Source organism: Halyomorpha halys, unplaced genomic scaffold (genome assembly GCF_000696795.3).
Source record: "Halyomorpha halys isolate HHAL.00 unplaced genomic scaffold, Hhal_1.1 Scaffold2521.1, whole genome shotgun sequence".
NCBI classification, from domain to species: domain Eukaryota; kingdom Metazoa; phylum Arthropoda; class Insecta; order Hemiptera; family Pentatomidae; genus Halyomorpha; species Halyomorpha halys.
This window is the reverse complement of record NW_027110890.1, coordinates 6,929-19,476: the sequence shown is the minus strand read 5'-3', so window position 1 is coordinate 19,476 and position 12,548 is coordinate 6,929.

Sequence of the window (12,548 nt, the reverse complement as noted above, 5' to 3'; positions counted from 1 at the left end):
GCACTAATGGGCTGATACCTTTCCCATGCGTTCCTTATTTATGTGCTTTCTTAGTTCTTCTAGTTCTCTTAAATAAAATTTGTAATTTATGAGATAATTGATTTTCCAATTTCGGTCATTAAGAATGAAATATCCTGTTTATGTGTATATATTTATTATGTAGTTAAACATTTTCAAGATTTTTAAGATGCATATTTGCTTCAATTTTTGAATTTTGGTAGTCTTGAGTTAATAAATTGTATATCTTGTTCTATTTTTTATTAATTTTACTTATTGTCCAATATATTTAATTATTTATTTTGAGATCTATTATTTTATAACACATAGTAATGAGTTAATCATTATTATTGCTATTATCCAAAAATTATTGTTGAAGATATTACCAAATGTAATATGTTAGGTCTATATAAAGTTTGGTCTACATAATGTTAGGTCTTTAAAATGTTAGGTCTACACTCAGTGTCAAAATAAATTAATTTATATAAAAATAAATCAAATAAATAAAACAAATCAATTACGATCAATTTTAATTGACTTCCAAATTCACCTATTAAATGATTCATAGAAACCAATATATAAAATGATTCATAAAAAAAAAAAAAATTACAAACCAAATAAAGCAAATATATTACACCATAAAATTGTACTTCATAATTTTGTGATATTTCAAACTGAAACTCCTAATGAAAATTGTATTGTGTTATTATAGAGTTAATAAGTCCATAGGCTCCCTATAACTCGTCTTCTGCACTGCTGTTATCATGTCCAATCGCTTCCTCTCAATGTAGGATGGCTGCACTAGTGTTGACGCTGTCATGTTACCCCCCCCCCCCCACCATCTCTCTTGGAAGCTGAAAATATCTCTTTAATTTTCAGAAATACACAAACAGACCACAACAGAAATAAGCATATAGATTTGGGCATTGTAACCGTAGTTATAAGTTCCAAAACTATTGGAAATCGTCTTTATTAGATAAAAATACTATCTAAGAGTTTTGCGGTCTTGCACAGAATCTTTTTTTTTTATTTTTTAGAAAGGCACATAAACATCAAAACACTTGATGTTTTTAACTTTGTAGGGTATTAGAGTATTAGGATTAACGATCCTTTATCTAGGTGCATGGAATTCTCCTGGATCACAGGTCCCATCTTCTGGAAAATTTCTGGATCCATTGTTTCTGTCTAGTTCACCTTAAAAGTAATTGATTTACAGAATAAAATTTTAGGTTACAGCAAAGCTGCCCAAAGTTTTTCTGGACAGCTCTCTGATTTATTTTATTTGAAAATTCAGTTATATGTAGTAATATATAATATAAAAGAAAGTATTGAACAAATATGAGAAACTAAATTCCACATCTTGGCATTTTTATACGGCAAGATTCAATCAGTAAGTCAATTATAAGTTATGAAACAATTAGTTACAGAACTTACATAAACAAAATCTAATTAATCTATTTGACCTGAATGTTTTTTTTGTTTTTTTTGCAAATGTTTATAAAATTAATAGATATTTAAAAAATATAAACAAACTATTATTATAATGAAATAAAATTAGACAAGGTTGGCAATATATAAATGTTGCTAAAAGTTGTGTAGCCTTATGGTTTTAATAATACAAAATTTTTGCCATTAGTTACTTCTGTTGCTGGTACTAACTGATATTTTTAAGGAGCCCCATGACCCTAATAGCACTTCTCCTCTGCCTTATTATGACCCAGTTTAATTTTAGTAATTTATGACACAATCTAGGATCACTTACCAAGCAACCCCCACCCCACCCTCCGGTACACAAGGGAAATTAACAGTTGTTCATAATCACGCCACTAAATTATTTATTTCCATAAATAATCTTCTATTTATTTTATATGTAAATATTTAAATTGCATACGCCTTATTAAGATTAATAAGGATGAAAACAAATATTGAGGTTTGAAGGTTTTTTTTTAGAAGAGCCAAACGTCTGATTTGAATTCATCCTTTATTGACAGAAAACATAATGAATTTTGTAGCGTTATGAAAAAGGACCTTCTATAATTCCTTGTTAATAAATGAAAGCTTTACACAATTGGCCAACTCTTTTGTACTAACGTATACATTATTAATACGCATTTTTCTTCAACAAAGTCAAAGTTGTTCTTGGGTAAAAAGAACCAGTGAAAGGAACAATTACTAATCATACAAGGCAATATTAATTATTATCTGTAGGGTTTAAAGTATTCATAGAAAAAATATATAATATCTAATATTAATTTGTTATTTTAGTAATGTGATGTACGTTAGCGGCATGACTCCAGTCAACCTATAACAATTTGCTCTACTGTTACTATACATGTGAATATGGATAAAAAAAATGACAATGAAATCAATATTTAAATAGTTAGTCATAAACCATATTCGGTCTTCGTGAACTACTAATTAGAAAAAAAGCGCTTTGTACTTATTCCAAAGAGTATGGGAGGACTATAAGACCTGTCAACCTATCGTTTATTGGATACTGTGGCTAAGGCATTCGAGAAAAACCTTTCCCTCAGCCTACAAGAGTTCATGGAGGTCGTAAATGGCCTCTTAAGGGCTCAATATGGATTTAGAAAAGTACGATCCACAGTAGATGCTATAGGCACTCAATTTATTCTCAGCCTTGCTTAAAATACCAAGGAATCATGATTGATGGACGTCTCCGATTTAATTTTCACACAGAGTATATCAGCGCCTAATCTGCTAAAGTAGCATCCTTTTTGTCACGCCTTATGCCAAACTTTGGAGGCCCCAGACCAAGTAGCCGAAGGCTACTGTTGTCTTCTCCATTATGTTATATGAAGCTTCGATTTGGAAAGAAGCAATAGTTATCAAATCATACAGGAGATGGTTTCAGTTTATCACAGAGTTTTTTTAAGAACAGTTAGTGCTGTTCAAACTGTTTCTTACGAAGTGGTATGCGTGATAGAATGTCGCCTGTGGAACTCCTTGTCAAAGAATGAAACAGGCACTATGAGCGACGCTCTCACGTTTCCAGTGGAGACGAGCGAAAAATAACCGTCAATCAGTGGCAGGCTGCATATTCCGGTAGGTGGACTCGCAGGTTAATACCCGATGTTGGTTTTTCTGTAAAGTTCTGTATTTTTAGTTCATTTTTAATTTCTTCAAAAGTGCAGAAATTGAGCTCCAGACACCAAATAACGCCCTTACCCATGTTTAGTTTACCGGGTAGTTCAACATTGATCGGGAAATTATTAAAAAAAATTCACATTTTAAAATTTTATCAGCTTGTCTATCAGACAATATTTCAATTAAGAGCATTCCATCTCTTAATTTTTTACATTGTCTGACTTCACCAATCAGATTATTGAGGTTTTTATAAATAAAAAAAGGCGAGATCTTTCTGTAATCTAAAACATTTCCATCTTGGCCAGTTTCCGCTATTTTAATAATGTAAAACCTCTGGTAGTTTTTCGGAATATTTTAATTATTTCCTAGGCCTTTAAATCTTGATTTTTTTCCTTTTAGCTGGTGGAGATTCAGCCATCGTAAGAGCTGAATCGTTTTAATAATAGAGAAAAAAAATTAGTTTAAGCTTATACGGAAATTAACAAAAAAAAAAATAAAACAAAAAGGTAAACAATAAAAAGAAAAGTATCTTCCCATGTAACAAGAAAAGAAATGAAAAAAAATGAATTTTAATAAAAAAAAAAATCAAAGTCATCCCTTATCTTTTGTTTAATGTACAATGTCTAATCCCTCAGAGCATCCCTACCAGCAAACGTCTACACTCTACGAAGTATAAACACAAACTGTGTGAACCGTCCTTTGTTTCTTGGGTTCTTTAACAGTCTCTATAGTTAGAATATTATGTTCTCTAATTGTAATCACCCAGAATGGTCCCTCATATCTTTGAAGCTGCTTACCCCTGTTCGAGCTCACTGGTCCCGATGTCAATTTTACCCACTATGTCCCGTAAGCCCGCGTTATAGTGCGCTACGCGTTGGCACTTTTCCTTCTCTATCTTCTCCTTTACCTTGCCACACGTTTTTTGAGAGGTGCCCAGGCAACCACCTTGGAGGAGGCTCCCAAGATGTATATAGACTATACATACCCTAGGGATGATCCGTCCCAGAACAGTGCAGATGATGAAATGGTTAGACGCACCACGTTATACCCACCGGGTACCGACCTATGCCCACCATGGGATATTTGGGACCTTCGTCTTGCCGTGGACAGACAAAGGATCGGGAGGGCTCCTGGACTAGATAGCATAGATGCTGCAATCCTCAAGAACAGTGCCCCTTATATTGAGGAAGAGTTGTTGGATATATTCAACGAGTGTTTGGATAAGGGGTACTTTCCAAACAAGTGGAGGATTGCAGACTTGAGACTGCTCTACAAGGGAGGATAAGGATAAAGAAACGCCTAAATCCTATCGACCAATATGCCTCCTCCCAGTAGCTAGTAAGGTTCGGGAGCACATGATCGTCCACAGCCTTAGACCAGTCCTAATTGCTGCAAGTCTTCCACGGCAGTTTGGCTCGACCCGTGGCAGGGGAACTACGGATGCGCTGCAGAGAGTGCGTAGGGGCGTGGAGGAGAGGGCGGAGAAATATGTCTTATTGATCATGTTTGACATTTCTTCCGCCTTCGACAGCGTTTGGTGGCCCCGTGTACTCCAGTGGTTGCAAGAGCTCGACACCCCCAGTAATCTATACTCCCTCGTAGGTAGTTACCTCAATAACAGGAGTGCCAGGATCAGGGGTAACTACTACGAGGTTGAGGGAAAAATCGAAATAGGATGTCCCCAGGGTTCGGTTCTAGGACCAGCTCTGTGGAAGCTGGTATTTGATGAGTTGCTGGGGGATCTGGAGGACAAGGGGTTCCTTGCCACGGCCTACGTCGACGACCTGGCAGCCATCGTGGCCAAGAACGGTAGATCCAGACTAAAGACAGAAGCGGAGAGATGTGCCAGTCTCATAGGAGAGTGGTGCGTGAGGAGGAAGTTGAGTATGGCAGCAGACCAAGATATCCAAGGAGAGAGAGTGTTAGACCGGGTGAGGAGGTGACATATCTTGGTGTGAAGATTCGATGCCACTTCTCACCTAGTGTATCTAAAGGACAGGGTGATACTGTCACTCAATGGATTAAGTAGGATAGGGGATGCATTTTGGGGCCTCAAGTACTCTGCAACGATGACCATATATAATGGTGTGATCTTGGGTATTCTGAGGTACGCATCCCCTATCTGGAGTTGAAACCTCACGCAAACTGAAGAGAAGACTGGCCACCATACAGAGATCGGCTCTGCTGAGGGTCGCGAAGACATACAGAATGGTGTTACATGAGGCGGTGCAGGTGCTGCAGCGATGCCCCTGGACCTCATCCTCAGGGAGGATGTCCTTAAATATGAAGTAAACAGGCAGGAGACTCCAAATTTGTGGAAAAATACTGCAGGAGGACTCAATACAGAAGTGGAATGGACAGTGGGTAGCAAGCCAGAAGGGCGCTACTTTGAAAAAATTCTTTCCTACCGTCCCTTCCAGACTGAAGGCTAAATGGGTCATCCCGGACTATTGGGTCTCACAGATCCTAATAGGACACGGGGGGTTTCGGGGAAAGCTACAGAGCTTTGGAAAGAACATCGACCCCCGGTGCCCCACATGCGGAGTTCCTGAAACACCAGAACACGTAATAGTGGATTGTTCCGCCATGGAAGGACACCGAGCCAGGCTGTTGAGAAAGACCGGGATTTTCGCCCTCGCCGAGTCGGACTTTCCCTGGTTGATGGAAGAAGAGAATTATCCCTTCTTCAGGGAGTTCAATTACGGATGGAAGGAGGTGGTGGGCCCAACACATTTCACAATGGGAAGGACTTGACCGCCCAGCGTCGGCGAGCCACCAGAAGAAGATGAAGCTGACCCAGACTGAGACCAGGAGGGCTGAATCAGCCTGGTAACTGCAGGAGGTACCCAGACAGATGCGGACCAGAAGGGCCTACCGAACGGATGAAAATCATTGGGAGCAGTGGAATGCGCAATCCCAGCGCGCACTACCCCACTGCTCCCGCACCCCGTATGCTAGAAATGGCAAGGGAGGGGGATTAAAAAGAAAGGAAAAAAAAGGTATGCAAGTGTTATCATTTTGAGTGGCCCTTGTCCAGTATTAGGAGAGTATGATAGGGATCTCACGGAAGTGAAAACGCGTACAGTTCCATGTTTTAGAAATTAGAGAAACTAACCGACCAGAACGATATATTAATTGGATGTGACATATTAGATATGGTTGGATTTCGGTTACGCGATAGACGGGGACGTTGGGAAATGCATATGGGAAACAGAACGTACCAAGGGAAGATTAAAACAACAGGAACGGAGCATCTCGTATAAGTTGTTCACACTGAAGTTCCCAAAGTAGACCTTCTACTATCCGAAATCACGGATATTTTTTATTAGGAATGGTTGTCCACTACCTACTACGGGGAAGAATGTACATGAAATTACCCTTAAGGAGAACAAAGTTTCTTACACAAAAGGTCGTAGTTATCCAAAAGCGATGACGTTAAGAATCAATGAGCAAATTAGTGATCTCCTTCGACAGGGAATCTACCGGCATAGTACGTCTCCGTTTAGTAGCCCTTTGTGGGTCGTAGAGAAGAGGAGACAATCCCAACAAACGGACCCCTCTTACCGTCTCGTTATAAAATACCGAAAATGTAATGAGAATACCATGGAGGAAAGGTACCCCCTTTCTCGCCTTAAGGACATGCTTGATCGGTTGGCAGGAGCCCGTGTTTTTTCCACATTAGACCTTAAATCCGGATACCACCAAGTGAGAATAAGGGAGGAGGACATTGAAAAAACTGCATTTACGTTCGGCAGAGGGAATTACGAGTTTACTATAATGCCGTTCAGGCTTAGGAACTCCCCGCTTACCTTTCAGAGGTTGATGGACGAGTTTCTCCGTGGGTTGATGGAAGATCATTGCCTAATGTATATGGACTACCTTATTGTTTTCAGTCCATCGCCATCAAGTCAAATTGCACATCTTCAAGCCGTCTTTAGACGCATCCGGGAGTTCGGATTATGGCTTTCGAGGGAAAGTTTATTTCAGGAATAAATAAAGTTCTTAGGACATCTCATATCCGAACGGGGAGTCAAACCGGACCCAGCTAGGGTTGAAGCTATCGGTCGTGTCCGACCACCCCCTAACTTAAAAGAGCTCAAGAGTTTTCTTCACCGCTTATCCGGTTATTAAAAAAGAGCCGGGCGTTCGCTTTTTCGGAAGAACATAAGGACAGCTTCTAAAGATGCAAGGAGGCCCTCCTCACAAAACCAGTCCTAGCACTCCCGGACTTCCAGACCGAATTCGTGCTTACAACCGATGCGAGTGAAAAGGCACTCGGAGCGGTACTGTCACAGCAGTCTGAAAAATGGGATCGACCGGTGGGTTTAGCTAGGCAACTATCAGACGCCGAATTTCGTTACAGTGCGCTTGAACGGGAACTTTGACTATCGTCTGGGCAGTCGATCATTTCCGTCCGAATGTTTTTGGTAGGTGATTTACCTTTCGTACGGATCATAAACCTTTGGTATGGACGGATGGACTAAAGGAGGCGTCCGCCAGGGTTAGACGATGGAAGGAAAAACTTCGTCCATACAACTTCCAAATTATACATCAGAAAGGGTCGCAAAATCTCGTCGCAGACTGTTTATCATATCATATCTTCTGTGATATGATACAAGCCGTACTTGGGTTTCTCCGAGAGGTGCTTGTCGACAGGATGTCGGGACAGATGGTCAGCAACCTTATTGCATAGACTTAAAGGCATGCGTAGAAATTCAAAATGACCTTGATCAGTGCTAAATGCCGTTTTGTGAACAGAGTCTTCGTGTACTTTTATTTGGTGAAAAACAGAACAAAGATCCATGGCAGTAAAAATGGTGGCTTTTCCTAATTTTCCAAGTAAATCTTCTATATTCAGCAAAGGATAGCGGTCAGGGATTGTTTCTCGATTTAGTTTTCGGTAATCGATCACCATGCGAATTTTTTTCTGACCTGATGCATCAGCTCGTTTTGGAACTACCCATACAGGCGAATTATAAGGAGAGTTACTAGGTGTGATTATTTTGTTGTCCAACATTTTGTTAATTTCCTCTCTAATTTGTTCTCTAAATTGTTGTGGGTAACGGTAATTGCGCGAATAAATTGGTTCTTCTGTTTTGGTTTTAATTTGGTGCTCCAGTAAGTCAGTTGCAGATAATTTGTCTTTTTCAGTTTTAAAAATTGTTGGATAATTTTTTAGAAGATTTAATAATTCAGTTCTGTGTTGAGGGGGGATATGTTCAATCCGGACAAGTTCATGTATGTCTTTGATATTCTTCTCTGTCGGTGGGTCAATTATGTCCACTTCATGTAAATTCATTAAGGGCAATTTAATTGTTCCTTTTTGGTTACCTATTATCTTAACTGTGTCTCTGTAGATTCCGGGGGGTATTTCAATGCCATCTTCCTTGTAGTCTATAAAGAAATTTTTACCTTTTGGTAAGTCTGCCAGATTTTGTCCTTCTTTTATTTCTATCGCTAAAGAGTCTCTTTCATTTATAAAAGGAAACTCGTTGTGCTGTGACCTAATTGTTCTATTTTCAAAATCTACTTTAAAATTTAAATCATCCATAAGTTCGGAACCAATTAAAACATCATAATTTGGACTAAAATCTAATATAAATTTTTTTACTTTAAATGGACATTTTAAAAAGGTATTGTGAATATTAGTGGTTATAGTCTCTGTGGCTTTTTCTTCTCCGGCGGCGGTCACGACGATGAAATCTTCTTTTCGGCGTTGAATTCCTGGTGGGATTATTTTTGGGTTTATATAATTCTTTTGCGAACCTGTATACAATAACCATTTTCGATTCTTTCTATCTATTACGAACGGAAGTTTATGAAAATTGGTAGTGTGAAGTTCGTATTTTTTTATGTTTTGTAGTCTGGATCTGGGTCGTCTCCTAAAAAATGATTTTCGGATTCTTCTCGATTAGCAGTGAGCATTTCCAATTGTTCACGGAGTTCTCTTATTTTCCTATCCTTGGGATCTTCCTGGTCTAGTTGATACACTGGTTGTCGGGGTTGATTTTTCTGGAAGCCACTAACATCGAAACCGTGTTTGCAGGTTCTCCTTTTTCGACGGGCTTATGGTTTCTATGCTGCCCTGAGCCCCTATTTTTATGTTGTCCTGAGCCCTGAAAGAATCTTTTCTGTTTTTCCGGTTTCCATGGTTCTCTATGTGAATTATTCCTTTTATCGTGATTTGAGTCACGATCATCATAATAATGGTCCCGATGGTAGTTTCTTGGTGGGTAATTCTGATGGTGTCTCGTATCTTTGTAAAATTTGGGTTCGTTGTTGTTATTATAATATTGTTTCTGTTTTTCTGAGTTAAAATTTTTTTTTGGGTTTTTGGGTTTCCCCAGGTTTCCTCATACCGCCGGAATTAATCAAATCTTCAAAAAGAAGGTGGTTTTCATTTTGAATTAAATTACGTAAATCGTCTAAAGTTTTTAGTTTGTCCGTTTTAGTCATTAAATATGTCCTAATATGAAGAGGCATATTAGTAAAGAAATGATATAAGATGTCTTTTTCCAGGACCGAAACGATTGTAGCCCTTTCCGGGATATTTTGTATTCTATATTTTGAAATTATTAAGGAACGGCTCTTATCTAATCTCTGAAGGAAATCTAGTGGATGTTCCCTATACTGAATCCTCATATTTGAAAGTTCAAATTTCAGTTGTTCTATTGACCTAGAATCCCTAAAAGTATTTTCTAAAAACGCTATCAGTTCATTCACATTAGCGAACTCGCAAGTGGTATTTATATAGTCAGCATCTCCCGTCAGTCTAGCTAGTATTTTACTGAGTAAGCGCTGGTCGTTTAAATCCCTGAGTTCATTGTCCGGTTTGCAGACGATGTTGTGCACTTGTCTACATACAGTAATAAATTTTAATAAAGTGTGCGGATCCCTATTAAATGTAGGAATGTGATCATAGTCCGCGGATTTAATTGCAAAAGTGGTTGCCATTTCGTCTAATTTTATGAATTTCTTAATATCTATTGCTCTTAATTGTGATAATCTTTCAGATAATTTTGACATAAAATTACAATGTATAATATGTATATATGTTAATTAATTTAAATAAATGTTTAAAAGCAAATATAATAAAAGTTACAAAAAAAAAAAAAATAAATAAATAAATGTTTTCCAAAAAAAGCTTCACTCACAATTTCGATCGAAAAGAGTTTCGATGTCTGTCGGGGTGATCAGACGATTTAAGCTCAGCAGTGGGTCCTTTTCCAAGATCTAAGAGTCTAAGCGGGGTGCCAGTCTCTTACAGGTGCGATATCCTCGAGAGGTAGATCGAATCTTGAAATCTGGTATTCTGCAGAGTTCGAGTCTAGAACCGCGATGATACTTGCATGGGGTCCCTGTTCGGGCGCCAATTACGAAATTCAACGGAGATAAAGTGAAAAAAAACCTTGTTGGTAAACAAATAGTACAATGAACATTACGACATGCTACAACTATTACTGAAACAGATCTGACAAGCTTGGGATTTATGGGGGTATATATAGGAGCTGTGGAGGTAGATGGCTCGGAGTTGTAGAGTCAGCAGGAATTGCTACCATAACTCTGTATGGACCGTTCCTTCGGTATCACCGGCTGAGATCGTCCATATAATATAAAACCATATAACAAAAAGGGGTAAAACGTATTACCTCTATGTGGGAAATAAAACGGTGCTAGATCGAATTAAACATCTTTGGGAAACGGAAAGGATAGGGCAGACCGCAATATCGTTTTATGCTCCAAAATTGTAGAGACGGTTAAGGAGCCGGAACGACAAAAGGAATTAGTTAAGGCATATCATGAAGGGAAAACAAACTACCGCGGAGTACCTGAAACTCTAGCTGATCTGAGTCGCAAATACTATTGGCATCACATGCGGCGATCAATTAAGGAAGTCCTGGCTCAATATTTCGGAATGCCCGCACTACCACTAAATGTTCCGAATTGCACATGCAGTGGCATTTCAACTCCCCTCGAAATCCCCAAGGACGCGGGACTATCGAGCGTCTTCGAATTACACTAGTAGAGCACCTCCGACTGTTTCAGTTACACAGGGGGATCGGTGCGGCCGCAGTAATGCCTAGGTCAGTTTTGACATATAATAATACTATCCATGCTACCACAGGGTTTACACCTGTCGAAGTTGTATTTGGTCACCCAATACGGAATCGCGGAGATTTACTAACGACCACATATACTTACTTACGGGAAGCTATGATTCATAAGCGTAGGCAATTAACTGACATTTCGCGGCGGGTTCACTCCAATCTTCTCAAGGAAAAGCTTTCTTGGGCTTACCTTACCGCCTTCACTTAGCAGCTTCCAACGGGGCTCACGAAATCTCATTGGGTAGATTAGATCAGTATACTGTCAACCCCATTCCAGTCGTCGTAAGGGGGATCAGCGATACGAAGGGCCATTCAAAGTAGTAGCCCTTCCCGACCATGTACGCAATGTTCATGTTTACTGGCAGAGGATCTCCTTCCATCTGTTTACCAACCCACTGCGATGGTCTGTGGTCGGCGAGAACCCGAAAACGTCTCCCAAAAATATATGGCTGGAAGTATTCCACTGCCCACACGATTCCTAGCAACTCCTCTTTCAGGGCGGGTCTTCTGGTGAGGCGTCGACTCGCGTACGCGTGGGTCGCTTTCCTTCTTCGTATTCCAGTGGCAACACCTTCGCTTGCATCAGTCGTGGGGTAAGTTTCTTCTTAAAATCGGGAAACGCCAGGACTGGCTCCCTATGTAGCCTTTATATGCACTTTTATACGGTTTTTTTCCATCTGAGGTGTTATATTTATTATATTCTCTTTCTTCAGTAGATTGTTAAGGGATACATTATATTTATTCCACCATGTCTGGTACGAACATTCTGTATTAGTTCACCGCTCCTTGCAATCGTCGCAGTCCTTTCACGTCCTTGGGTACCACCATCCTTTGCAGGGCCTTCGGTATGTCTGGTCTTACACCATCTTTGAAGATAATTTGCCCCAGAAAATTAATCCGGTTCTGCCCCAATACCGACTTTTCTGTTGATAAATTTAGGCCAAATTCCCTTATGCTCTCGATAAAGCTCCTTAGAGGTTACATATGATCCGCTTTCTGAACACCAGTAAGTCATCAACGTATACCTAACAAACTAGAAGATTATTGATTGACCGTGTGTATAAATGAATGGAATATGGTCCGGGTGCGGTAAAAAAAAAACTCAAACAGTAGAATTATACTATTTTATTGAGCCAACGTTTCGCCCTACGTTGCAGGGCTTCGCCAGGGCTAAAAAAGATACAAACACTATAGTTACAAAAAGGAAAAAAAGAAAAAACATAAGTGTAAAATAACAGGGGTATAAAATAAAAAAAACGTAAGTTAAAAAAAGAAAAATTAAAGGTTAAAAATAGTAAATGAAAAGGGTAATAGTAACAGATAGATAAGAGAAGA